Source organism: Schistocerca piceifrons, chromosome 5 (genome assembly GCF_021461385.2).
Source record: "Schistocerca piceifrons isolate TAMUIC-IGC-003096 chromosome 5, iqSchPice1.1, whole genome shotgun sequence".
Classification (NCBI taxonomy): Eukaryota; Metazoa; Arthropoda; class Insecta; order Orthoptera; family Acrididae; genus Schistocerca; species Schistocerca piceifrons.
In genome coordinates this window covers 195000222-195024125 of record NC_060142.1, presented here as the reverse complement: position 1 = coordinate 195024125, position 23904 = coordinate 195000222, and positions in this window count along the sequence as shown.

Sequence of the window (23904 nt, the reverse complement as noted above, 5' to 3'; positions counted from 1 at the left end):
TTGGTGTGCCCATGGTAAATGCAACTTAGCCATTTTGAGAGGGAACCGTTTGTTCCAACCCATTACAATTAGTTTTTTGTTACATTATATTGAATATACTTTCAACATTTTTTTAAGTTTAAATTGTGTCATACCTCGAGCGAAGAAGTGGACTACCTGTTTATTTAATTCAATTCATAATTAAATAAATGAACTTTCTTTCCATAATCCCACTACGTTGCCTTGGGTTGATTAAGTTTGGGGTTTGTATTAAGAGTTCGTCTGCTGGTAGCACCAAAGCTGAGATGTGGTCACCCTGTAGGTCGGTTAGTGCCAACCTAAGCCTGGAGTAAAGACAGAGATGATACACCTGTTTGCCAGGGGGTAGTCCGGGGTTGGTAACAGGTCCCCCTCCCCTCCATGTAAGGGAACGACCGTTGAGAGCCGCCATGATAGTCACTCTTGGGGTAGCGGCTGCTCTGAGCGGGCGGAATCGAGGGCGATCTCCGTCTTTGCCGCCAATTTCACCGTGGTATAAGGTATTATGTTTTACACTGTTACTAATCAGCTCTTTTTCAGGACTGAAATAGTTAGCGTGCCGTTACGGCCATTCATTCATGTTTTGAGAAATTTTGCCTTTACAATTATAGTTTTCAGTTAGGGTTTCTTTTTCAGAGGCGAGCATGGGGCGTCTCGCGTTATCCATTTATAGTGCTGCAATCACTTGGTGCCTTCAGCACACGAGAGCAGCAATAGCTCTAAAAAAAGAATCGTATAGTTTCAATTTTAGAAGCAGCGTTTTTTGCAATGTTAAAATAACCTGGGGCTCAACCCACCTAGTTAACACGTGGTCGTAACGGCTGATGAGTAATTTGGATGAAGATTCCGTGTGAAACGTGGTAGGAAATGCGTGTGTCACATACTTAAGGTTCTAAGAGTATGACGTAAAATTTTTCTAGACCATCTCATAAACTTTGTTCACGGTTCCTTTTTAACCCCCATTTGCAAGCAGCACGTCCTAACTACTTTGATAAAGAACAGGTTGAGCGTGTGAATGGTTGTATAGTATGGAAAGCAAGAACGAACACAGGGGTGAGTACTAAGAATGTAGCTGTTGGTATCGGTCACCCACGTAGTGTCGAATTGCACTACCAGCGACCTACCAGTTCGTTCTTGGAAATTAGTTCAGGTCAGGATGCTTACGTGTCCTGTTAACTGTTTATTTGGTTGTGCCGTATTTCACAGGATTTTTATTTTTTAAGAAATTGCTTTCTTTTGTGAATGTGGGTGATGTTTGTGTCTGCTTTGTTCCCCCGTTTTTTGGCCAAAGAGAATTTTTGTTATTCGGTCCTAGTAGTAATCTTGGGTGCGAATTTCGATCACGGTCCCAGCAGACGAACCACAAGGGCAGCAACGTAGTCCCATCCTCTTTCCCAGTGGTTAAGTAGAAACGAGATGCCTGTTAGTTTAAGCACCTTCAGTGCGAGACTAAACTAGAAGTTATTTGACTTGACTTTGTTTCCTGCAATTATTAAATTTTTAAAGTTTTGGGGAATATAGATAATAAATCTCATATAAACTTTGTTTCTGGGGATCTAGACATTAAATGTCCTACAAACTTGATGTCATGGATTTAGTGGTCATTACAAACCCCAGTCTTGTGTCGAGAGCAATGTCATAAATTTAATGATTACAAACCCCAGTCCTGTATAGAGAGCAATGTTACCAACAAAGCGGTGTCCTTTTAGATCATTAAAGAGCGTGGCCTTTACTGACTTGCCCACTTGGTTGTCTGAGCCCTCCCCCGCGTTATCCGTTGCACAATATTAACATAACAATCATCAGATCACTTAACTAAACGTCGGGCCGGCACCTTAAATTCAATCCTTCGGAGCAATGGATCAAGTGGGCAAGTACGTGTCAATGAGGCGACTTGGCAACACACACGTCTGGCATGCTGTAGCATAGATAGAAGGAAACAGAGGAAAAGAGATACAAAAAGGTAACGATGCATTACTAAACAGAAGGAACCTTTCAATTTTCTTTCTCTCTATTTTGTATTTGGATGCTTTACGAATGCTGATTTCCATTATACCTCTCCAATGAACAATTCATAGTTTATTTTAGTTAATTTTATTATTATACAATAATAACAGAATTAGTATTCATTTAATTTAAACTTATTCCATTGAAACTATTGTCCACACCTTTTCCTTATTACTTTTCTAATAAAAGTAGCTACAGATATGTTTTATAACAGTAAGATATCAAATAAATAATGTAACAAAGTCGAGAAGTTCTAATATTTATGGAAATCTCAATGGGGGCTTCTGAGGCCCCTATCATGCATTAACGTCAGTCCAAGGGTTAAACCGGTTGCTGTAACAGCCTGCCAATTGGAATGGGGAAATTTTTACATCTAAGGTTACCTTATCCCTGCCTGAGATACACTTCCTTGGACACTTGGTTACGGTAGAAAGGGTTAGGATGGACCAGTGAAGGACCAAACTATTTATTGTGTCTGTCGTCCCAAATCCAAGAAGGGCGTGTCGTGTGCTATCTGAATGACGAATTTACTTCGCAGAACTCGCTGCTTCCTAGAACCTTTTGCCAAGGAAGTGTAAACCCTTCGTCTGGACTGACAGCCTACAAACAGCATTTGATTCTCTGAAAATCACATTGAGAATGGCTACGTTGTGGCGTTCCTGGACGTTAACCATCCATTTATGGATCAGACCGATGTCTCCAACTTTAGGGTCGCTGCCTTGCTTCTCCAGCAACAAGGTGAGGGGCGGAGGCCTGCAGCCTTTGCCTCGGGATGCTTGCTGCCAGCGAAATGCCTGCTCCCAGCGAGAAACCCAATTTACGAGTTAGAACTGCGAACGGTTCTTCTTGTGTTGAAGAGATTCAACTTTTACTTGGAATACCGGGAGTTCACCTTGGAACGGACAATCGGGCACTTAGTTGTGCTTTAGCCAATCCCCATAAAACAGGTCGTATAGTGCGATGGGCTGTGCGTATTTCCGCCTTTCGGTTCAATATGCATCATATCAAGGAGTATGATAACTTTGCTGACAATACTCTAAGCTGTATATTCTAGGAGCAGGAGAAGAGCCCTCCCTTAAGTGTCGACGACCTGGTAGTGGTTTCTGTGAATGCTGTACTTATTACCGTGCTGTTTAGTGTCCTCGTGCAGCAACAGCAGGGTGATTGGGAGTTTGCCCCGTTAGAGATCAGTTGAAATCTGGGTAAGCTGATACCGGTCGTGAGTTGCTGAAGGACATATTGTGCACAGGCGTCAGCGGGATGAAGCGGTTAGGATTTGCCTACCCACCGTCCTTGTTCCAGCTGTCTTTAAATATTTTCACAGCACGGTTGCCAGGGCGGGAGGAGCATATAGGAGTATACAAGATCTTCTACATAGGGTGTTACAAAAAGGTACGGCCAAACTTTCAGGAAACATTCCTCACACACAAACAAAGAAAATATTTTATGTGGACATGTGTCCGGAAACGCTTACTTTCCATGTTAGAGCTCATTTTATTACTTCTCTTCAACTCACATTAATCATGGAATGAGAACACACAGCAACAGAACGTACCAGCGTGACTTCAAACACTTTGTTACAGGAAATGTTCAAAATGTCCTCCGTTAGCGAGGATACATGCATCCACCCTCCGTCGCATGGAATCCCTGATGCGCTGATGCAGCCCTGGAGAATGGCGTATCGTATCACAGCCGTCCACAATACGAGCACGAAGAGTCTCTACGTTTGGTACCGGGGTTGCGTAGACCAGAGCTTTCAAATGCCCCCATAAATGAAAGTCAAGAGGCTTGAGGTCAGGAGAGCGTGGAGGCCATGGAATTGGTCCGCCTCTACCAATCCATCGGTCACCGAATCTGTTGTTGAGAAGGGTACGAACACTTCGACTGAAATGTGCAGGAGCTCCATCGTGCATGAACCGCATGTTGTGTCGTACTTGTAAAGGCACATGTTCTAGCAGCACAGGTAGAGTATCCCGTATGAAATCATGATAACGTGCTCCATTGAGCGTAGGTGGAAGAACATGGGGCTCAATCAAGACATCACCAACAACGCCTGCCCGAACGTTCACAGAAAATCTGTGTTGATGACGTGATTGCACAATTGCGTGCGAATTCTCGTCACCCCACACATGTTGATTGTGAAAATTTACAGTTTGTTCACGTTGGAATTAAGCCTCATCCGTAAAGAGAACATTTGCACTGAAATGAGGATTGACACATTGTTGGATGAACCATTCGCAGAAGTGTACCCGTGGAGGCCAATCAGCTGCTGATAGTGCCTGCACACGCTGTACATGGTACGGAAACAACTGGTTCTCACGTAGCACTCTCCATACAGTGACGTGGTCAACGCTACCTTGTACAGCAGCAATATTAGGGTTATCGTCAACTGCACGAAGAATTGCCTCGTCCATTACAGGTGTCCTCGTCGTTCTAGGTCTTTCCCAGACGCGAGTCATAGGCTGCAATGTTCCGTGCTCCCTAAGACGCCGATCAATTGCTTCGAACGCCTTCCTGTCGAGACACCTTCGTTCTGGAAATCTGTCTCGATACAAACGTACCACGCCACGGCTATTGCCCCGTGCTAATCCATACATCAAATGGGCATCTGCCAACCCCACATTTGTAAACATTGCACTGACTGTTAAACCATGTTCGTGATGAACACTAACCTGTTGATGCTACGTACTGATGTGCTTGATGATAGTACTGTAGAGCAATGAGACGCATGTCAACACAAGCACCGAAGTCAACATTACCTTCCTGCAATTGGGCCAACTGGCGGTGAATCTAAGAAGTACAGTATATACTGACGAAACTAAAATAAGCTCTAACATTGAAATTAAGCGTTTCCGGACACATGTTCACATAACATCTTTTCTTTATTTGTGTGTGAGGAATGTTTCCTAAAAGTTTGGCCGTACCTTTTTGTAACACCCTGTATAATACGTGAGGGTCTCACATGACCCTCCTTAAACAGTGACCAAGCCTAATTCGGATGAGCGAAAGAGGTTGCTTCAATCCACTCGGACAGAGGCTCCCATTGAGCGCATTTTTGTCGATTATGTCGGCCCCCTTTCCAAAACCCACCACACCCAAGCAGAACATCAACATGTATTTGTCGCTATCTATGGTTTTACCCGGTTCAGCTGTCTGTTAGTAGTGCCAATACGGCGCGGCGAAGTATTTAACACCTAAATAAGATTTTCTCTTGGCCCTGGCCTTCTACAGTCGTTGGTAGCGACAAAGCTCCCTGCTTCGTTTCTAGAGAAAATCAGAACTTCCTTTCTGCTATTAGACATGTCTCCACCAATCCCAGGCTTCATTTGCAATCTGTCGCAGCCTAATCTCTTCGTTAATCGCCATCCAAATCAAAAGGCATCTTACATTACCTTGTTGAAACTGGCTGGCTGTTAAAACTGCCCGGCACAAGACACACTGAGCATTCACTGCCCTTCTTATGTTGACTAATGCCCTCAATTCTCAAGCGGCAAAAATGTGGTCCATTCATGGCCTGCTACGCAATGAGTTTGCTCCTCAGATAACCAAAGATAATTGAGCAGGATCAAGGCCAACATCCAAAGCGTCCATAGGAGAGAAGCCGCGCTGCATAACCGGAGGTGGCGTCTGGGGAATATGCAGGTTTGAGATGTAGTCTCCATTAAAAACTTTGGGAGTAGGGGGTAAACTGGAACCCCTTTTTGTGGGACCCAATAGCAGGACAGATGTTCCCAGTCCGGTCACGTCAGGATGATTAGGGATGAGGAAAAGAGAGGACCATATTAGTGTGGGTTAAGTCTTTGGTATCTGTTCCAACCCCCCCCCCACACCCCCCACCCCCTCCCCCGCTCATTTTGATTCACGGGGGCGGGGAGGGTGGGGCGGAGAAAGAACTATTGCGCAATAGATAGGTCTCTAGTAGAACATCCTTGCCTTAGGAGAGATTGGTTCGTGGACGAATGGGGGCACGAGGGGGATGACAGTGAGACAGGGTTGATAAAACTTCGCACGGGGTAAGGAGGCCGAGTTCAATCCTGGTGGCGAGGCAAGTAGTGTGCGGACGTTGATGGCGGTAAAAGTTCAGGTAGCCGGCAGGATTGGCCGTGCGGTTCTAGGCGCTACAGTATGGAACCGAGCGACCGCTACGGTCGCAGGTTCGAATCCTGCCTCGGGCATGGATGTGTGTGATGTCCCTAGGTCAGTTAGGTTTAATTAGTTCTAAGTTCTAGGAGACTGATCACCTCAGAAGTTAAGTCGCATAGTGCTCAGAACCATTTGAACCATTTGAACGGAAAGTTCAACAGTTAACATTCACAAGTTCTGCGCCTGGCAGCGATACCAGGAAGAGACACCTTTTTCGACTGCAAGCCATAATTACCTTGGTTGCGACTGGCTGCAAACGTTTGGACGGGTGGGCCACGTATCGAGGGAAGCAGCGCACTGTGTGCTTCAGCAGCCGACCGGACCTGTTGGCGGACGGCAAACTGGCACTGTGTTGAAATTATGTGTCCTTTCCACGCTGTCCTTCCTAGGTCGTTGTACGGAAAGGTCTGGTGAGCTTCCGGTGTGGTTTATCGGATGCGAGAGAGACAAGCATCGGCAATAACTGTAGCTACAATTGCCAGTTTCCGTACCATTACTGCAATGTTTAGTTCGGTAGTTTTCTGGTTGTCTGATCGATGTTCACATCCGGTTCCATGTCAGACTTCCAGTTATTGATCCCACTTCTCACTCTAGGCTGGACAGTTGTGTGTGTACTCGTATAAAACTGTTAAATTTGTTTGTTTATTTAATGTTTATTTAATGCTCCAGTATGAGTGTTATTTGCCATGTTCGGTCTCAAGTTGCTAGTTGTCTGCTGCATAGCGAAGGATTAGTGGCGGAGCGATTTGCATATTAACTGGGTTCATTTAATGTGCCAAGTCCTGCATGTACTATTACTAGAGCGCACAAATGTTCAAATGTGCGTGAAATCTTATGAGACTTAACTGCTAAGGTCATCAGTCCCTAAGCTTACACACTAATGAACCTAAATTATCCTAAGGACAAACACACACACCCATGCCCGAGGGAGGGCTCGAACCTCCGCCGGGACCAACCGCACAGTCCATGACTGCACCGCCTTAGAGCACACAGTTCCGTCTCATGTTTTAATGGGTGTTTATGCTAGGAAGATTAACTACGTTTTATATTATTTGCAGGGTTGGGGCCTCTTAATCTTAATTTTCACGCCTCTCTTAGTGAGGACTTTATTTAGCGTTTGTTACTACTGTCTGATAAGTGGCTGCAATTTTCGGCTTCTGGACTCCGCGCCGCGAGGCGGTTACTTACATATCAGTCGCCCACGCGGTGCGAGTTTGGGAATTGGTGGTTCGTAGTCTAACATCCTACTTGGTCACTCCATTAGGAACTGTGTTTAGATTTTGGCTGCCTTACATGTTTCATAGATTTTACTCCGTTAACTCAATGATAAATTATTTACTTGTTACTATCGTGAAGGCTTTCTGTCAATAGTAGAGGCTAGGTCCAGTTCCTATACTACATTTCCCTTTTAATTAGGTCACTGCTCGAATTTCATTTGGTGGAACTTGGGTGAAATTTACAGCCTGATAGAGCAAGCGCACCCTCCGGAAGCGGAGCCAGGTCCGCGCTCAACCGAACGGCTAGCTGCGTGCAGGTGGTCCTGCACCAATTAATCTTTTCGAGTCCACGTCTTGCCAAGAACAGGCTGTAAAACAAGTCGATTTGATTTGTGTTTGAACTACTGCATGCCTACTACAGCTCCTTTTAATTTTTTTCTTATTTCTAGGTCGTGTAAATTTTTGAAATATTATCGGGCTAATTTACCAATTCAGTAATTACTACATTTATTTAATTAAATGTGTTTATGCAAATGTGGCTAAGCCATTTGAATGGTTCTTAGTCTTACTAGTTGAATGCGGTATTTCTTTTTGAACTGGCCAAAGACTATGAGATTAAAGATCTCTTAATTTCATGGAGGTTCTGACCATTTGTACCATTCTGCACGCAGTACCCGCATCAGGCTGTCCGTGGCAGTAAGGACAGGGTCAAAGGGAGACTAAACATCGTTCTTGTAGTGAACTTTATTTTAACAGATCGTACTAAGTTAAGCCAGGTTCCAACTCCGCCGCCTCACACCGAACGAACTCTTTTCTCCTGTCTGGTATCACTGTCACTGCCCTCGCGCCTCCGATCTCCGCCCGAAGCAACGGTTACGAAATATAGATTTCTAGATGAGAGAATTCATAAATTTGTAATATGTCTTCTCCAGTTGCTTACCGTTGTCCTTGTTTCATCCATAATCAATATGTTGCGATAATTGCACAGCTATTCTTCCCTTCAGCAGGCCTGGTAAACAGGCACTGAACGCCATTCGTTACGTAAATAAGTTTCAAGTAAGGACGTAAGCTCCCGTCAGCAGACAGAGAGGAATTTGCTTGTCCAGTTTTCACAATTCGCACAGATTAAATAGTCCATTGAAACTAAGCACAAGCGGGAAAATGCATGGAATGCGCCAAAGGGCCCTATTATGAACCACAAAATCTGAAGGGGATGGTTTTAAAGAATCTTAATTACGGAAACCAGAAACGCATTAAGAGAGGATGGGTAGCACCGCAACACAATTAAAATCTGCTTTTTCGGTGGCGGAAAACCAAACTTACAACAGTCAGCAAAAAAATGGCTCTGAGCACTATGGGACTCAACTGCTGAGGTCATAACTCCCCTAGAACTTAGAACTAGTTAAACCTAACTAACCTAAGGACATCACAAACATCCATGCCCGAGGCAGGATTCGAACCTGCGACCGTAGCGGTCTCGCGGTTCCAGGCTGCAGCGCCTTTAACCGCACGGCCACTGCGGCCGGCTACAACAGTCAGCAACACAGGGAGCAGAATACATAGAATCATTGGTTAAAGCCACTGAAATGACAGAAATAACTGATCACACAACAAATTGTCTTGACTTAAGGCTAGTATGTGTGACACAGCGAGCTTAACCACAAGGAAAGTTCCGAAACGTTCCCACCCATAACAAGTACAGTGCGCGCAAAATGCTGCAGCGACTAGATGCGCAGTCGACTGGTGACCATTCAAAAAGATCTACTGTCACCTCTTCTTTCGTTAGTATCTAAAAAGAATTCCGTCAAAAATGCAGCATCTATTTTCGCCTGGCTTGTTAACCATTACCATTTCTAACTCTCGTAGATGTGTCATAGGTGGCAAATTTTGAGTAAAACCTACACATTCCTCCGGTTGCCATGTCAAAATCTGCTTCTTTTGCCTAAACACAGCAGAGTTTACACTGTCTCACCCCACTAACATGTTGTGAAGACGCGTTTGAGAGAGAATTCTGAAACTGATTTATTAAGTTTACTAAGTGACGAACAGAGCAAAGGTAAAGTCACTAGCTTTCGAAAAAGTAAAAAGTACATCGTGGTAAAAAAAAGAAAGAAAAAACCTTAAATGTCTTCACATATGTTGTTCCAAAACCCTTAGCATTTCTCGTTTAACCAGCTATCGATGGCCCTTAAAAATAACTTTATTTCACCCAAAAAGTTTGTTATTGTTGTAATAAAACGGTAGATAATGAAGTTTCACATACTAACGATATCGTAAAATACTCTCGTCTTTGCATGCTATTATTTGACAAAATCTCATTTCCATATCTGAAACAGTTTATGAAATATGAGGAATGTTGAGGATATTTGACTCTGGATTTATCGCTGGTTCGGCGCTATCGCCAATTAATGTGCTACATTAGATCAATTTTCTTGAGATTGGTAACTGAAACATACCTCTCTACCCAAGTTCAAAAAAAAAATTCAAAATGTTAGCTACATTTCATATGCAATAACGTATTATGTAATATGCACCAAACTCAAAAATCATAACGGCCTCTATTATTCATGACACACTTTTCCGAATTTCGCGCAGTATCTTACTTTCACGTAATTATCACAATAACTGTGAATATTAACGAAATGACGGGCACATCATCATCAACCTGACATATAAGTAAAGCAAAAATTAAGTTTGTTTACCGAATAGTTTCTGAAAATCGTTTGAGAAATATTGCAGGGCACGCGCCTCGTTTCTGTCATCGCTGACCGGCCTCCCCTTCCAAACAAACGAATGAACTCGCCCAGCGCTTTGTACGAAAACTGTTTACTGCGGATCGACCACCGAATCCCGCGCGAGCTACAGGCTGCTCACGGGCCGAATCAGCACCCTCTCTATAGGGGGTGCTGGCCAACTTCAGCATAAGAGCCGCCTTATCCCCAGTGGTAGAACTCCTTCGCTGATAGCTGCTGCCCACCAGAACGAGTTGCTGCCGCCAGAACGCTATTACAGCGATAAACTCCAAGTGACTTGCTCCACTCAGCTGATCCCACTTATATCCGTCCAAGTCGCCCTGGCCAGAACTGCCTCTGTGCACTAGAGAGGACACTGGTCATGAATGACAGACCCATGGATACGAAGACACTCTAACGAAACAGTGACCCACTTCCAGCTCTGCTACCAGAGCGAACCTCACTGTTTGATGTTCGAACTTCAAAATCAGAGCGACCCCCATCTGGAGTGCCCAAACAGTCTTGTCAGTCACGCCCTCTGGCCAAAGATGAACACACTTTCAGCGTGACGCGACCTACCGATTCGCGGCTCGGCTCAACAAAGTTATTTATAAATCTTCCTTAAATATGGGCGAATCAGTCTGATGTTGTTTCCAACTCGGCACACCCGGCAAAGGCTAGAACGTCTTATTTCACTTTTGACTTGAGTATAGCTGCTCTAAATTCTGATCATTACTTTTTGGCAATGCTAGGCAAGGTTTCATTCTGATGAACACAGTCCTAGTAGGTGTCGGAACCAAGGTCAATGTGCCTACCGGTTACGCGCAACCGATTGACTGTACAGTCCTACGTTGAAATTACTTTCATGCTCATAAATTAAGGATAATGCTGATACATGGTGAAACTACGCTCTGGTGGGCGGTTTGCGGGTTTAAATCACCTCGCGGTATGACCATTTGACGTGCGGTCGTCATACGGTGGCACTGGCAGCAGTCCACATATGCAGAGGTGTGTTGGTGCATGTCAGAGTACAGTGCATCGAGTAAGTGTGCAGACGTTTTCAGACGTGCTAATGGTAACTGTGTGTTGAAAATGGCTCAAAGAACACATATTAATGACGTTATGAAGGGCAGACTAATAGGGCGACTGGAGGCTGGTCAAACACAGTAGATCGTACCACAGGCACTCTGTATGCCACAACGTGTGACCTCAAGATTATGGCAACGATTTCAGCAGACAGGAACATTGTCCAGGCGCTACAATACGGGACGTCCACAATGTACAACACCACAAGAAGACCGATCTCTCACCATCAGTACCTGCAGACGGCTACGGAGTACTTCAGGTAGCCTTGCTCGGGACCTTATCGCAGCCACTGGAACAGCTGTCTCCAGACACACAGTCTACAGACGACTGAACAGATATGGTTTATTCGCCCGGAGACCTGCAAGGTGCATTCCACTGACCCCTGGTCACAGGAGAGCCCGTAAAGCCTGGTGTCAACAACACAGTACGTGGTCATTGGAACAGTGGTCCCAGGTTACGTTCACGGACGAGTCCAGGTAAAGTCTGAACAGTGATTCTAGCCGGGTTTTCATCTGGCGTGAACAAGGAACCAGATACCAACCCCTTAATGTCTTCGAAAGGGACCAGTATGGAGGTCGTGGTTTGATGGTGTGGGGTGGGATTATGATTGGTGTACGTACACCCCTGCAAGTCTTTGACAGAGAAACTGTAAAAGGTCAGGTGTAACGGGACGTCATTTTGCCCCAGTATGTCCACCTTTTCAGGGGTGTAGTGCGTCCCACCTTCCTCCTGATGGATGATAACGCACGGCACCACCGAGTTGCCATCGTGGAGGAGTACCTTGAAATAGAAGATATCAGGCGAATGGAGTGGCCTGCCTGTCCTCCAGACCTAGACCCCATCGAGCACGTGTGGGATGCTCTCGGTCGATGTATTGCTGCACGTCTTCAAACCCCAACGGCACTTCAGGAGCTCCGACAGGCACTGGTGCAAGAATGGGAGGCTGTACCCCAGCAGCTGCTCGACCACCTGATCCAGAGTATGCCAAGCCATTGTGCGGCCTGTATACTTTTGCACGGTGATCATATCCCATATTGATGTCGGGGTACATGCGCAGGAAACAGTGGCATTTTGTAGCACTTGTGTTCCGGGACGGTTTTCTCAACTTATCACCAATACCGTGGACTTCAGATCTGTGCCGTGTGCATTCTCTATGTGCCTTTGCTGTTAGCGCCAGTTTTGTGTAGTGCCACGTTGTGTGGCACCACATTCTACAATTATCCTTTATTTATAAGCATGAGTGTAGCATACGGATGCTGAGTAACAGCCGTGTTGAAAACTGGTAATTTTATGATTTTGTCCTTGAAGGACACGCGCAGCATGTTCCAGTGAGCCACCTCTAAAGTACAGAACTTTCCTACTAAGATGTAAAAAGTTTGTATGAATCTAATTACAATGGTGAAAGATTTTTAATATATGAAGAAAAGGGAAGGAAGGACGTGCCGTTAATCACGAGCTTAGAGCATAAAACAAAATGCAGGAGGAAGTCTGTAAATTGCTCTATGGTCACCCGAGATTGTGTTGCAATTGTAAATTCCTTTCTTCCTCCTAACAGTCGTGCATATTTTTAATAAGTTGCAGAAAACTCGTAAGAATATAAAGGAACTAAACCACTAGATTATTTCCTTGTAGTATATCACGATTCTTAACAGTTTCGCCATTGTTCTTCCTTCCAAAATATTTTCACTCCCTACAGTTTAGTTTAATACCACAGTTTCTTACTCGAAACTACATAGCTAAAGATAATTTTGCATCCAGAACTTCGAATTTCGATACTAAGTCGAGCAAATTCAATACAGATTTCCTCCTAGTTACCATGACTCCCCGTACAGGTAACAACTTGTCCCTTTACCTCTCCGAAACGCAAGGACTGACTGACTAATTCCGCTACGGGCAAGCGTATTTAAAAAGGGAAGGCTTCGGATGGGATAGGGAAGAGGCAACATTTGATTCGCCCGCCATGTTTTCTAAGACTTACCATATGTCGACATCCTTAAGCGGCGGCAGACACAGCTCGCGAAAGAGAATGTTCTCGTTTATGCAGTCACACTGCGCGCTTCAGACCGTTTACTCTACAACACACCAGGTCTGACCTTTTGAATCCGCCGCTTTGATTTGAACAAAGGCGCTCTGTAACAAAGGAACGCGGAGATGAGGAAAAGCTCTCTTTGTGCAGCGCGCCGTCAACCTCAAGTATTATCCGGGAGGAAATCAACATACAAACTGTTTGTTACCTTTGAAAATGATTAACGGTTTACAGGAAAAGCGTAAAGGTCAAATAACGTTGATCATCATAATCGTGTTTTCCTTCCTTCATGAATTAATGTTTAAATCTACTTCCTGGAGTTGTAATCATAGCAATATCGCTAAAGCAAATCCTCCAATCAAAGTAATAAACTGCTAATATTACGTCATTCATAAGCTTTACTCTCTTCATATATGCTTACCACGCTATGACTTTTTATGTGTGAGGTTTGTGTGTGCGTTATGAAAGTGGTAAGAATTCTTTGAGTAGCGTAACCGTGATACAATTTTATCCACACTGATGACAGCTCATTCAGAAAGCTATCTTACCGAAAGAAGTAATTTTTGCAAATATAAAATTTTAACACGCAGTTGTTCAGTTTTGAATGTTGTCGTAGCTTTGTATGGTATGCTACATATTCACGGGTAAGCGTAAAAAAACTTGCGTAGCCGTCCTTACATTCACAACTGGCGTACTAACTATTTTGTCTTCACCACTAACTCTCCCGATATACACATACGACAATTCTTCACAATTGTACTGAATCAAGCTGACGATTCTTTCCAAAATTTTCCGCGGGGCGCAACTTACCGCTATACGATTCCCTTCCAATAGATCTTATCATGTGTATCGAATTACCACGGATTATGGGGTGTCGTTAAAGTCTAAGTCTTATTTCGCTTGACACAAATGATTAAAACAATAGACCCCATAAGAGAAATACTTTGCTTGTATCAGTTGGTATGGCCTTAGTGTTGAAAACTGAAGACTGAAAGTAATACATCGATGACAGTGATAGCTTCAATGACCTTAGTACACAACACAAAATTAGGGACGTAGTTATAATTTGCACACACTTCGCGGTAAGCGATACAAAGCTCATTTGAAGAGAAAAACGGCGTATTGGTACAGACACATTTCGCAATTACAAGGAATATTTCACTCTGAGACTGAAATTCGTCCTAGTTGTAATTAGGCTGTTTAGGGTTTTATGTTGGTAATGCCACGTAGTGCTCTGCATGAATATCGCTGACTGCGCTGTGTGCAGTCTGTGGCTGGTTGAATTCATTGTTGGAATATTGGCTAGTGTAGTGTAGGGCAGTTGGATGTGAACAGCCTGTAGCGTTGGGCAGTTGGAGGTGAGATGTCATGAATTATATATACGATGAGTTTTGAACATTATTAAGGTAAATAAATTTTTTGTTCTCTATCAAAATCGTTCATTGGCTAACTATGCCTATCAATAGTTAGTGCCTTCAGTAGTTAGAATCTTTTATTTAGCGTGCAGTATTGGTGCTCGCTGTACTGCAGTGGTTCGAGTAACGAAGATTTTTGTGAGGTAAGTGATTCATGACAGGTATAGGTTATTGTTAGGGCCGTTCTTTTGTAGGGATTATTGAAAGTCAGATTGTATTGCACTAAAATATTGTGTGTCGGTTTAGTAAATATCAGTATAATTGAAGAGAAAACTGTCTGAGTACGTTGAGTTTTGCTCAGCTGTTTGAAAATCAAATAACGTAGAAGTTTACCAGCACAGTCATTCTTAATTTTTCTAAAGGGACGTTTCATACCCACATATTATAAATCCATACAGTTGAAGGTAGTTGAGCCGTTGCGCAATCGATAGGTAGCGCCATGGTCTCTGTGAGAATATCTTTGCCTTAGGAGGGCGTGCTTCGGACGGAGATCGGTGGCGGTGAGAGTTAGACTAGGAAGAAGAGACAGTTCGCTCGGGGCGAGACGAATAGTGTGCCTGCTCTGAGCGTAGCACCAGTGCCAGCAAATGCTGGTTCATGGTGAGCCGCGGTCGATTCTTGTTTGATATCTTTGGTTTGTCCCATCTTCGCGGTCTCGCCTCCAATGCCGGTTTTGGTTCAGAATTCGACGAGGGAAGGGATGAGCAGGGAGTGCTTGAATCGCTGATACTGAGCGTGTAAAGAGTATACCACGCTGACAGCCGTTGAGTATGGCACGTTGAAGCTCGCTGGCTTTCCGGACCGAGTCGAGGCTGTGTGGCGTTAGTTGGCCGTCTTATGCTGGAGGATGGGCAGTTCAACACGACTCGACGGGGATTGCTAACTAACCCGTACTGGTCTTCTTCTGGTACCAGCCGCGGACGTGAAGCTGTAACTCGGAATATTGACTGATCTACAGATTGAAATTTTCGCTCTGGAGCGGAGTGTCTCGGTATAGCCCACAGTTTTGATCTCCCAAGAAGTTTCATGTTGAGGGAGTGTTCCCGGCCACAACGGCTCGCTGGTATTGTACTGCTGCTCGTGGCCGTCTTTGGCAGTTCTGTTTGAAATCAGTACGCAATGGAGCTCGCTAATTATCCGTTTCCCGTCAGGCTTCTCGCTTTGGTTATCTGGTACTAGCTCAACTACTCAGTGTTAATGTTTATTTATTTTTGGAAAGTTTGAGTTCCTAAGTTGTTATCGTCTACCAAACCGTGGAGTGTACCCTGTCTCACTTTAGGGGAATATTTTATACGAGGGTCGTCCACAAAGTAAGTTCCGTTTCTATCTCTATCCGTGGCAGCACTAAGATCGCAGTTCCGAGCATGCGCGGCAGTTAAGTCTGATTCTAGGAGAAGACACGTACGCCATTTTCAGATCGCTGCTACCGACGTGTGCTTTGTAGTGCTTCTTTATAATGTCAGTCGTAATTGAAAATGCCACCGCGTGTGAAATCAGATCTGTGATACGTTTTCTAAATGCTAAGAAAGTTTAACCAAAGGAAATTCATCGGTAAATCTGCGAGGTTTACGGACAAAATGCTATGAGTGATTCAATGGTTAGAAGATGGGTAAGACCGTTTAATGAAGGACGTGATCAAGTGCACGATGAAGAATGAAGTGGACGCCCATCTGTGGTTACTGACGAACCGGTTAACACAGTTGATGAGAAGATTAAGCACAACCGTAAGTTTACACATAGTGCCCTTGATATGGAAATTCCCCAAATCTCACGATCATGATGATGACGGGCTGAAAGAACATGTTACCACATGGTTGAATACGCAGGCGGCAACCTTCTATGAAGAAGGCATCCAAAACTTGTTCCACGCTATGGCAAGTGCGTACAAAATTTCGGAAGCTATGTAGAAAAGTGGTTTAACAGTTATAGATCTTTGTACAATAAATATTTTTTCTGTATCTGTACACGTTTGTTTTATGAAACCAAACGGAACTTACTTTGTGGACGACCCTCGTATTATAACATAACCTGTTTTTAGTTGAGCTGTAATCAGAAACTGGTTTTAATCACTAAGCCGTAAGTTTATTACAAGGAGCCTTAAATTTTCTCTACTGTCTAAAAGTTACATGTGCTTATTTACTGATATTCTCACCGATAGTATGAAAATAAGAGTAGGCTAGTTGTCATTTAAAGTTATAAGCACTAGAGTTCAAATTGTATTCTCCGTATATTCGTAGATATATAAATTTTTCATATGTATATAACGGTACGCAGCTTTATTGCTAGTAAATTCTTGTAAGCTACTCGTTATATATGTGCAGGTTATGGTGTGTCACTTGGTTATGTGTTCATCTGTGCGGTGAATCATTGTTATTTTCATCCCCAAAGAAACTAACTGATGATGTGTGTATGTTATAGAACTCAACTGTGATTTGGTTTGTGGCTGCTCTGGCTCGGCGTTCGTATTGGGGTCAAGTTGGGATGTCCGTTGTCCCACGTAGGCAATTCCGCTGCGTGAATGTGGTCCCGTAGTTGCACCGGACGGTACGCCCCTCGTCTATGCGAGTTCGCCGTTGAAAGAGCCCTTGTGAACGCACCGTTAAAAGTATTGTTTTCCAGTTGTAGTCTTAAGGTTTTGCTCCATGTTGTCCTTCCTGGATCTATGTACGGATGTGTATGATGAACTTCCGATTAGGTTTATTAGATGCGAGTGAGCCAAGCATTGTCAGTAACCATAGCAATAATTACCATTTCCCGTGCCAGGAGTGTGGCTGTTTAGCTCAGCAGGTTTCTGATTGATCGTTCGAGGGTTACGTTCGGTTCCGTATCAGACTTCTGGTTATTGATCCCGCTTCTTCCTCTAGACTGGAAAGTTATATGTGTGCACTCCTATAGAACTGTTAAATTTGTTTCTTTATTTAATACTCCAGTCTGACTGTTATTTGCCAAGTTCGGTCTTAACTTTCTAGTGGCCTACTTGACGGCGTCGGATTTGCGACTTCCCGCACTTATATAGGTTCACACCACGAGCCTCGTCCTGCATGTACTATTACTGGAGGGTCCAATGTCATCTACTGTCTTACTGAGTGTTTATGCTACCAAGTTTTACAGCGTTTTTTATTGGTTGTAACTATGGGGCCTTTTGATCTTAATTATTCTGTCCCAGTGAGGACGTTATTTAGGGTATTGTTACTACTGTCTCGTACGTGGCTGTAATGTTATAATTCGAACGCGTTAGGTTGGGGTTTAGTACTCGCCTCCGCGTTGCGGTTATTTGTTTGCCATTGGTATAATTTGTCATTGTCAGTCGAACTTCCTGCACGGTAACTGCATTACGAACTATGTTTAGATTTTGACCGCCCTACAGTTAAATTGATTTGACTAAGTTAACTCGCGTCCGCAGCTCGCGGTTGTGCGGTAGCGTTCTCGCTTCCGGCGCCCGGGTTCCCGGGTTCGATTCCCGGCTGGGTCAGGGATTTTCTCTGCCTCATGATGACTGAGTGTTGTATAATGTCCTTAGGTTAGCTCAGCAGGTTTCTGATTGATCGTTCGAGGGTTACGTTCGGTTCCGTATCAGACTTCTGGTTATTGATCCCGCTTCTTCCTCTAGACTGGAAAGTTATATGTGTGCACTCCTAAAGAACTGTTAAATTTGTTTCTTTATTTAATACTCCCGTCTGACTGTTATTTGCCAAGTTCGGTCTTAACTTTCTAGTGGCCTACTTGACGGTGTCGGATTTGCGACTTCCCGCACTTATATAGGTTCACACCACGAGCCTCGTCCTGCATGTACTATTACTGGAGGGTCCAATGTCATCTACTGTCTTACTGAGTGTTTATGCTACCAAGTTTTACAGCGTTTTTTATTGGTTGTAACTATGGGGCCTTTTGATCTTAATTATTCTGTCCCAGTGAGGACGTTATTTAGGGTATTGTTACTACTGTCTCGTACGTGGCTGTAATGTTATAATTCGAACGCGTTAGGTTGGGGTTTAGTACTCGCCTCCGCGTTGCGGTTATTTGTTTGCCATTGGTATAATTTGTCACTGTCAGTCGAACTTCCTGCACGGTAACTGCATTACGAACTATGTTTAGATTTTGACCGCCCTACAGTTAAATTGATTTGACTAAGTTAACTCGCGTCCGCAGCTCGTGGTCGTGCGGTAGCGTTCTCGCTTCCCGCGCCCGGGTTCCCGGGTTCGATTCCCGGCTGGGTCAGAGATTTTCTCTGCCTCATGATGACTGGGTGTTGTATAATGTCCTTAGGTTAATTACGTTTAAGTAGTTCTAAGTTCTATGGGAGTGATGACCATAGATGTCAAGTCCTATAGTTCTCAGAGCCATTTGAACCATCTTTTTAAGTTTACTCGCAGAAGAATTATTTACTTGTTTTTGTTGTCGTGCGGTGGCGTTCGGGCAATAGCAGAAGCCGGGCCCATTTGCTACACTAATCTCTGTTTTGTTTGTTAATTAGGCTACTATTTGTTTCTTTCGGTGGGACTTGGGTAAAATCTGTCTGGTTGGTAGACAGTTGTAGCCTCCAGAATCAGAGCCAAGTCCACAGCCCGACGGAAAGGCCAGCCTTGTGCAGGTGGTCCGGTCCTGCAGCACTTTACCTTACCGACAAAGGGCTGAACAGCACGTCGATATATTTATAATTATTTGTGTCTTAATTTTTGGGCGCCTACTGAAACTATCTTTTAAATTTACTTTATTTCTAGTTTATGCAAATCTTTGAAATATATACCGACTAATTTGGCAACATAGTAGTTACTAGATTTATTTACTTAAACGTTTTCACGTAAGTATGGCTCGGCCGACTGAATAGTTATTAATGCTACTCCTTGTATGTACTGTTGGTTTTTGAACAGGCCAAATAGTTGGAGATTTAAGACCTGTTAATTTCATTTTCTCACTGACTCTTTTACCATTGAGGATGGAGTATTTAACATCACTTTTTCGGGCTACATTTCTAGCTTGCCTCGGGAAGCTCCGCTATATGGTATTACAAAGATTTTCTTATATGGTGCTTATTTCCTGGGTATACTTCAATTTTGGATTGGACATCTAAAAGTTTCTTTCCAAGAAGAATTTGTAGAACTTTTATTGTACTGATACACTTTTATCATTGTATTAATCCGTGGGCTATTAATCAGTCTGATATATTTTCATGATTGTAAATTATTGTTTCATAGTAGTCAGTACCACTGGAGATATTTTCCTACAGATGTTTATTAAACCTAGTTTGGTTTGTTATCTTAAAATAAAGAGAATGTTCAAACTACGAAAGATGTTCAATCTCTCTTTGACCCTGTCGCTCCCACCACATACAGCCTGACGCGGAAATTGCGTTATAGCAATGGGGAAGGTTGCTTTAAATCCCAAAGTATGCTGTTTCCGTCTCAATTCCAGTTCCCTTCGCCATTAACTTCAAAAAAATTCAAAAGTAAACTTTATATTATTTATAGATTCAAAGATGCAGTCACGCTGCGGCCGACGCACGCGTTGTAATGGTCTTAGCTGTAATGTGTGTCAAAACAGGTCTTGAACCTATTGTGACACGGAGACTTAAGACATTCAACAAATGTGACGTGGCCACAACGGCTGTCGAGACTAGGCCGTGTCTCAAAGAACGAGAGCTGAATAAAATTGATTTAATAATTTTAACCGAAATGCTGCGTTCCCTTCCAAATTCAGAGTTGGTTGGTTCAAATGGCTCTGAGCACTGTGGGACTCAACTGCTGAGGTCATCAGTCCCCTAGAATTTAGAACTACTTAAACCTAACTAACCTAAGGACATCACACACATCCATGCCCGAGGCAGGATTCGAACCTGCGGCCGTAGCGGTCGCGCGGTTCCAGACTGTAGCGCCTAGAACCGCTCGGCCACCCAGGCCGGCAATTCAGAGTTCATTAATAATAGTTTCAGACTGCTCGGATCACTAAAGCAATCAATTTACGTTGTTACATCAGTTTTCCCCGGCCTGTGGGTGCCACCATGTTTCGTCTAAATGGAGGACCATTGATTATTTATTTTAGTACTTACTCAAGATGACGAAAATTTGGAAAATTATGGGATCGTAAGGTTTTAAATTTAAGTTAAAGCCACCAGACAGAGGCACACAAATTCCTCCCACATTTGGAAAAGTGGTGCCCAGACAGATGTACTACTCGATAGCCGAAACACCGCGCCGCGCCGCATGGCCGAAGCCTTTACGGCTCCGTCTCAACCCCATATCTTACTGGCTACTGGTATCTATTTGCTAATTGCGAATGTACAGTGCGGTGCGATATCCAGATTTACAAACAGTAATGAGAGCTGCTGTTCACCACCATTCCGTCTCTTATCCTGAATGTCGCCCTTCGCAGATAATATTATTGTAGGTGTTGTCATTTCGATACGCAAACGTTGTTGCCATCACCTTGGAAACAGCCTTATGCTAAGGCAGTCCGGTTACGTCAGCATGATTCGTTATGCGAAGCAACAACAACCACGCTCATTGGCGCAGTACAGTCACACTGTTTGCGTCACAAAAATTATCCGATACTGCGACCTCATCGGTCGTAATATGGTCGGCTTTGTCGTTCGGCCCCCAGCTGTGCCATCACACTACACAACTTACGGTTAGCATTTCTCGGTTCACCTCAATTCCTCACTCTCTCTAGAGACTGGATGTATTCTCGTCTAGTTTTCATTGTAAGTCGACGTACTTTCTGTTTTATTCTTTGCCCTGCCGCAAGGAAGCCACTAGTCAAATGTCTCCGTATTGAAAGTGCACGCTGTGAAACAATGTGACCGAACTGCAGAAAGTTATTCCCACTATTCTTTCTTCTTTATTTGAAACTATCAATTACGCGGAACACAAGAGAGGAAGCCCGATGCCTCCACAGTGCACGGAGAGAAGACTAACAGTTGAGTTTAGCTTCCTGCGCAGTTGGGGAACATAATACTACAATCTTCCATCAAGATGCCAGCAGACGTTATGCTCTGATACTAACAAACAAAACTTTATAAATTCCATGCAAAAAGTGAAATAATTTTATGCATGTCACGCACTTTGTAGTCGAGCTGTTGCGATTATAAGATAAGTGAATATCACTTCCTCGACTGCTGGTAAGCTAGTACTTTATTTCATACTATGGCCCAGTGTTAGGAAAGAAGTTTCTGGTACTGTGTGCAGTGCTTTGACACCTACTAAACCATTTCAGTGGCAATTTAACTCTACGTTTAACTGTTTTAATGTGTTTCAAATACTCCACAAGATCCCAGGTACTTGTCACTTAATGATAATTCAAATATTTCCATAACATTGGATGAGGCTAAGTACAAATAACTTAAAAGTAAAAGTTCTAACAGCGTATGTGACACACTTGTAATATTTCTTTAGTGAACAAAAGGGTATAGATCGGGTTTTACTGACTGTTATTACCGCACCGATTTTGGATGAATTAAGATATTTCAGATTTAATACTACAACAAAGAGAAATAAACACATCGCTTATTCCCGTCAATCTGAACTATTTATAATTATATTCGAATGAAATAAATACGTGAATCTAACATATTATCTCAAATACATGAGTACTGGAACCGCCGCATCAGTTTGAGTGAGTCGTTACCCCTAAGAAAACAGAAATTGCCATAATTAATTATGACAGTGTCCCTGAGTTACATGTGGAGACGGCAATAAAAGATACGACGCTAAAACAGAGAGGAATTTTCACATAAGTTACAGTGTATACACATGCACTCAAAACACCTACCACCTACTAAACAACCATCATTCGTTCAAAAATATAACGAAACAATGAAATTTAAGCAAACATAAATAAGTAACAACCATCGACAGTCAACTAACAGAATCAATTTAATCATAATACGTACATTTTAAGACAAGAAAACCACGCACCACGAAGGAGTTACGCAGATTGGTCACAAATTGATATTTATACAGCTATCGACAGGAAGTGCGAAACTGTAGGCTTTGTCGGCCGATGGATGAATGTCTGACGCTGCAGTGCAATTTGACGTGCAGTTGGTAAGGAAAGCAAATAAGGAAAGCAAACACCGAACATGTCGATACCAGAGCATAAACTGTTAGCGAATTTCATTTCGTATATTCAGTCGAACAGTAATAATGCCTCACAGACTGGCTCGTGAACAATACAAGCTTGAGAGACAACGTGTAGTTGGGCTGAAAGTAACCGACTGGAGAAACCGGTGAATCGTACGACATTTGATTAGGAGCAATGCCACTATTCGACGATGTTGCCAGAAATGGGTAAACCACGGCCGGAACCAGTGTAGAGGAGGGAGCGGTGGACAAAGAAAGACGACAGAGCGAGAGGAAGGGAAATCGTCAGAGACTCTGAGAGCACCGGATTCATCACTGTCATCGATCCAACGTGCAACTGGTGCTTCAATGAAAACAAAGGCCATTAATAGGCGGCTCACAGAGAGGCGGATGAACTGACGTGCACCTTTCGCTGGCCGCTAATGGCCTTTGGACATCAACAACCTTCTTTGCAGTGTCGTCGAGCACATTTAGCGTGAAATTTCATTGACTCGAGTAGTGTTTTCTTCAGTTCCGCTTCGATCTGAGCCCCGATGACCAGCGAGACGTGTTTGGAGGCGCCAAGGCCAACGTCGGGATACCAACCAAACTGTTACCTACCATGCGCGGGGTATTAGCCGAGCGGTCTAAGCCGCTGCAGTCATGGACTGGGCGGCTGGTCCCGGTGGAGGTTAGAGTCCTCCCTCGGGCATGGGTGTGTGTGTGTATTTGTCGTTGGGATAATTTAGGTTAAGTAGTGTGTAAGCTTAGGGACTGATGACCTTAGCAGTTAAGTCCCATAAGATTTCACACATATTTTTTTTATTACCTACCATAGGGCCCAACAGGAAGGACCTACTGGCATGCCACTTTATTTCATAGCAGGCCCCTTGTCGTTGTTTTACGCGGAATCCTTATAGCACGGCGGCAGCTTGAAGACATTCTATGCCACCGTTTGTTGCCTTTCATGGGAAGCCACCCTGCCAGCTCACACACGGCGGCAATTTCTGCTGCTTGTCTTGGGCTTGCCAGACAAAACCTTAGCAGCAAGTTCACCGCATCTGTCCCAAGTTAAGAACTTTTGAGCGTTCGGGACAGGACCCTCCAAAGAGCTCGGCATTTTGGCGATCTAACGCACCAGTTGTGCAGAATTTGGCACTGTATCCCTCAGGTGAATGTCCAAGAACTCCGTCAGTTAATGCGAAG